At 38.6% G+C, this 6,000-nt stretch overlaps 1 long non-coding RNA gene across 2 annotated transcripts in view; it reads left to right on the top strand.

Annotated features, from left to right (window-relative positions):
* Window positions 1-4,946: 4,946 nt before the first annotated feature.
* Window positions 4,947-6,000, top strand: part of LOC148130587 (uncharacterized) — an 82,521-nt gene continuing 81,467 nt past the window's right edge. For both annotated transcript variants that reach the window (XR_015750004.1, XR_015750005.1), the window contains exon 1: window positions 4,947-5,050. This is a non-coding gene — a long non-coding RNA (uncharacterized LOC148130587). The remainder of the gene's footprint in view (window positions 5,051-6,000) is intronic.

Below are 6,000 nucleotides of genomic sequence, written 5' to 3'. Positions count from 1 at the left end.
TGTGTTAAAGTGCTAAACTAGGCTTGTCCTAGTCACTGTAATTAACTAAAAAACACTAGAGCTTCCCTAGACAAATTTCCAAGTGTCTGATTTTCCTCATCTCATTGTTCTACAAATGAAAGGGCTGCTATTCTGAAAGAAATATACTCTGTTAGCATGATGTCCTTGATTACATGAAGGAGATTGGCTAATGTGTTGTACAAATCCCTAAGCTATACACTGTCACACTCTCAGTAGAAACATTCAGCCAGAAATTTGGATGTGCAAATTAAGATACCCTTGCCCCTGAGAACATGTGAAGTTCAGAAGAAAGATCCTTATTTTGTGGAGTGCTCTCAGATATGTTAGATCTTTCCCTAGCTGTGGATATTTTTTAATGAAAAAAAAATATTTTGGCATCAAAGTGAAGTATTTACATAAAAAAATTTCCCTTATCTTAAAGCAGGCCTGTCAAACTGGCAGCCCATGGGCCAAATGCATCATACACAGGCCACGCCCACCTTGGCTCTGCAAAGGCAAAAAACATTGTGATACATAACTATATGTCATGTGACATGATCAAGTTTGACACCCATGTCTGAAGGGGATTCTGTTCCTCTATCAGAGGCAGAGAGACTCAACTGTCAACCAACTGGTAAAGTCGTGATAGCTATGACCTGATAAAACTACCTGAGTTACCTAGTTAGTTTTATTGTATGAGGAAAAAACAGTGAAAGTACAGCAGAGAAATGACCTCATGCCAGCTTCATTGGAACAACAGTGATTACATTCATCTGTTTTTAATAATCCAATAATTTCTAAAAAGCTTAAGGTAGAAGCTAATTAGATATAGGGTGCAGGTCATTCATCTCAAAAAGAATTTAATTAACCACGAGTCATTGTAAAACCAGGTAGAAGTGGGGAATTCGGTTTAAGAAGAGACAGTGGATCTAGAGGTGGGGACCATGGGAATAAAATTCAGAGATTCCATATTAATAAGTTTATATTTTTCAAAAAATTTACTCCACTAGAATTAAATACACTATGTCTTCTGAAATTGGCATGGTTCTCACATATTAACTTTTGGATATTGATTAAATTGAAAAATTGAATTTACTTACACATATTGAATCAGGGCATCTGTCGGAACCCTGACTACTATACAGACATTTGAGAATACCCCCCATCCCAAAATGAAATTAGGGATGGTGTGGTCCATAGCAACACAGATGAATCAGGTCCACAAGTAGCTATGGACAGCTATAAGAGAACATTTGATCAGAGTTCACAAATTGAAACTGATCCCAGTTTTTTAGCTCCAGAAAATTTGCAAGAGAAACCAGGAGCTGGAATGTACAGTAATTCTTTATCTTAGAATTACTAATGGTTAGAGGAACTTCTGTCATCATTTTCTCATAACTTGACTTACCTGTGTATTTTGTCATAACTTGCACCTCTGTAAAAAAAAATTGGGTTAAGTTTTGTAGCATTCCAAATACACACAATTTGATTTCTAAGTAATGAATTTCTCAATTGTCTAAAGTTGCAAGTTGACCGTTTACTTTTCAATTTGTGAGAACATTCCAAGTTGCTCCATCATGCTGTAATAAGCTTAAGGTAAAAGCTCATTAGATACAGGAGGTTCTTCAAATTTGTCACCAATGCTTATAACTAACTTTGGATTCAGCAAAATGCTTACAAAAACCTATATGGCTGCTGACCTGCCACAGTTAGAAATTCTGCTATTTTGGGAACATCTGGCTTATCAGCTCATCAATTTATCAAAAATATCTGCAATTTTTGTTGATATGGCTATCAACCCAAACCTCATTCTGTTTGTGATTGGCTTCAGTAAATTAGTAATTTTGTCTTCTACAGAGAATTGTATGTTGTTTAATCACTCAGATTATCTGCCTCTGATTGTTAATTCTTAGGAGGAACACTGGGAAAATATTGATCTCAACTGACCAATATTGATTTGTTTTTAGGGGTAGGCAGTTAAGCCCTGATAGCTACCTGGATGTTCAAGCACCATCTCCCTTTCTCTTTAGTCTCTGTGACCTCCTCAAGCCATAACTGTTAAAAATTATGACACTTCCATTTAATACCCCAAAATTACATCGCATATTGCATTGCATATTCTAATAATCCAAACTTCAAAGATAAAAACAAAAAATCCTATGTCTATAAATGCCCAACTGATTTTGATTCCTTTGAGAATTGACCACGTTTTTTAAAAAAAGAATTGCATTCAGAAGTCCCACGTCCTACTCACAGATACACAGAGTATACACAGAGTATTTTGGCGAATGGTTAAAAAATTATAGTCCAACTCCACAAACATCAGAGCTCCGTGACATCAAATTCATGATGTTATGTAGTCTGCACTGGTCCAGTCAATCAGTAAGTAGGTATTTTATGCAATCAGAAATTCCATAGTATATCTATATACTACTGTTGGAAGATAAAAGTCTGCTCATTCCAATGGTGCTTTTTCAAAAGATTTTTTTTTGTTTTTCTTGGATGAGAAGCAAAGTGTCTTAAAGGAAAAACAAAGGAAGCCCAGTTGCCTTTTGAAAAAGTACCTTTCGGACAACCATGACTTGGATGATTGAGAATCTTCATAGACACCCTGATCTTCCCTCATCCCCACTTTCTTTTAACCTGATACAAAGAAAACTCTGCCTGCATTTGACCCTTAGGCTGAAATTGATTAAATATGGAACAGAACCCTCAAGATAAGGGTAATCTTTTATGTCAATACTCCACTTTAGTGCTAGACCACCTCATAAAAGAAAATTGACAGACAGGGAAAGATCTACGTATCTGAAATCACCACACTGAGTAAGAAATCACCTTCCTTCTGGAATTCACACATCCTAATGGCAAGGACATCTTAATTTGCACATCCAAATCAAAGCCCATTGTCACCATAATGACCATCACTCTCAGCTCTCCAAACTGTCAGCCACCTTCAGATTGCTGAAGCTTCATTTTTCTCTCTGCTTCTTCAAATAAAATTCTGTTTCTATTTCTAGCAATTGTCCTGCATGTTTTTTCCCCCATAGGGTAACCTGTCTTGGAACCAGACCAAGAAAATTCTTCTACTCAAACTCTCATTTCTTTTAACTGGGCAAAAGGCAATAATTCTTGAACCAAGGTACCTTAAATGGCTGACTGTTAGAATGTGCCCAAAATCCAGGATTTATGATTCTCGAAAGAATGAAATTTGGGGAAATTGTGGTTGCTTCTCTAATGCCAGAATATCCAATTCAATGTGGTTGAATTGTTTCTCCAGCCATGTGATCAATTTAAATGACAACACAATTAAAAGCCTTAATCAAATGCATTAATGAAGTCCATAGCATCTTCCTTACTCTAAGCTTTTTCAATTAGCCAGCATATATCAGCAATATCTCTTGTATCTATAGAACCTCTAGCACAGGGGTGTTAAATTCAATTTCATTGAGGGCTGCATTGTGGTTGTGTTTGACCTCAGGGGCTGGAGTGGGTGTGGCCAGGGTAAGCAAGGCCAGCTTTATGCCACTCATATCAGGGGCACCTGTGGTGGCCCGAGCACTCAGCCAGCAAAAATGGGCTCCTGAATTCCATTTTCGGCTGGGACAGCTTCCTCTAACCTTCTGCCAGCTTTCTGTTTTCACTGGCAGAGGCACCATGGGCCAGTCCTTCACTGTTCCCAGGGCGGCTCCATGAGGCAGATTTAAGCACCCATGTAGATCCTTGTTGTGGTTTGCCAGCAGTAGGTGTGGACGGCTGAGGACTCAGAGAGTGAGGACTCACATGAGGGGCCTGTGTGTGATACAGGAATGGGGCCAGGACCATCAGCGAGTGGAATGCTGCCTTTGGAGATTGTGGAGGCTGGCAGCAGTGATGAAGAGGTCCCCGAGGAGCCTGTGCCCAGTGTGCGTGCGCTCAGAGCTGCTCGAAGGAAAGAGCAGCTGCAGCAGCATGGGCAACTCAGGAGTAAGGCTGCAAGGTAATGGCCCCTCCCTTAAGAGATAAAAGCCAGCTGAGAAACCAGAGTTCTTTGCAGGAAGCAAAGAAGTTTTTGCACTCAAGCCTTGTGGACATTCGGAGTATCTCGGTTGGTGTCTGGAGACTCTTTGTGTTTGAAATATTTCTTAGTAACTTTATATAGTATTCTTGGCAGCCTTGAACAACCTTGGAAAGGCTCCTTCTTATCAGAGACAATTAGTTTGAAACAGCCTTTTAACCATGAAGGAACAGAATTCGTAAAGAATCATTAAAAGGTTTTGCGGTTACCTCTGTTTCGTGTTTGTTTCCTTGGAGCAAGGTGTGAGTCAGGACAATCCTAAGCATTACTTTGCTGCCCTGTGATTAATAGGCAAAAGCAAATTTATTTCACCAAAAGAAACTATTGGAAACAAATCAAGGATGTGTGAATCTGTAAAAGATTTTTGAATCTGTGAAAAGATTCACAGTACCTGTTCCTGTGATGAGGCACAATCACTAGCTTTCCCTGCCTGCAGCAAAGAAACAATTTGACAATTAAGTGGCAATTGACAGTCAATAATCTCACACAATGAAGCAACTGTAGTTAAATTCTCCTCCTTTCTCTCAGCTTCCTCTGCTTGGCATGCAATAAGGTTAAAACAATGCAAAAAAGCCACTCTCTTCTATAGATAAATTTGGAAAATATTTCCAGGGCTGAACGACTAAGAACAACATATGGGAAAGCAGATGGTCATAGGCAGGCATTGCCATCTCAGAAAAAAAGAAGAGGTTTTCATTGTTGATGACATTTAAGCGGATGTGAGAAGATGTGTAGCATGACAGATGTTTCCTGATCAAGCAGCTTGGAAATGCCTGAGAGAAGCAGTGCATGTGTTAAAATTAGAAGGAGAGTTAAGGAAAACCTGCTTGTCTGCTCAAAAACAATCATTTTTTGTATTGCAGCGTCATTTTATTTTATTTTTTTTATTTTAGTTTTAATTTTGAAAACCTGCTGGTGCTTTCTCTTAAGATTCATAGAGAAGAACTACAGAATGGCAACAACCTTATCACTTTTTTTCAGAATTATCGCAATAATGTAAGTAGAATAATTCTGGTTTTTATTTCAGTTCTACCAATAAGGGGGAAAAAACAAACTTTTTATTGAGGCAATTGCTGTTAAAGAATATGCCCCATTTTCAATTTTACCAGGCTAATTGCTAAGTCAGTAAAACTATGAATGTTGTATACATAAAACCAAGAAAATGATTCTTGGTGAGATTATGTCACTGAACACATTCGGAGAAACTAGAGTTTAAAAACAAACAAGCCAGCAGCAGCAGCAGCAAACAGGAGCAGCATTTCCTAAACTAATAAGCAAAGTGTCAACTTCGAAACAACTTTGGCCAAAGCCGTTTTTAGTTCTGCTTCGTTTCTTAGTTGCCACTATTGGAGGGTGGGGGGAGTTAGAAAGGACTGGAATGCAGTGCCTTAGCCTACTAGACAAAACATCAACCAGACTCAACATGTGAACCAAGGTCATGGCAACGAACACCTGAGGAGACCGAGGGGGAGCTACTGTTGGACTGATTGGTTAACAGGACCCAAGACACCTGAGCGGGGTGGGAAGTTTCTATTCTTTTTAATACTCTGATGCATGGGATTAATACTCTGATGCATGGGATGCTAGCTTCATTTTCTAAGTGCTGATCTGTTGTACTCAGTAAAAGGTCTTCAAGCCTGAATGGAGGTTCTGAGTCCTGATTCAGTTGGGTTCATTGCTCAGAACTATGACACAAAGCCTTTATTGAAGGATGATTTCAACTACAAATGCACAGAGATGGGACTAAACTTTACTGATTGTGAACCTTTTTAATTTGTGTATTTTGAAATAGCATATCATGAGATACTTCCCATATTCTTGACCATGAACATTATATAGAGAAGCATAATGGCGGGTTTGCTTCACTTTGGAAAGTCAGTCCAAATGATTCTAATGACCATTTTGTAAATTTTGTATTTGTTCACACCTATTATACAGTGATATTT

This window comes from Notechis scutatus, chromosome 5 (genome assembly GCF_049901735.1).
Source record: "Notechis scutatus isolate UNSWTSFEM ecotype Mainland chromosome 5, rNotScu1.2, whole genome shotgun sequence".
NCBI lineage: Eukaryota > Metazoa > Chordata > Lepidosauria > Squamata > Elapidae > Notechis > Notechis scutatus.
This window is presented reverse-complemented; position numbering and strand designations above follow the sequence as displayed.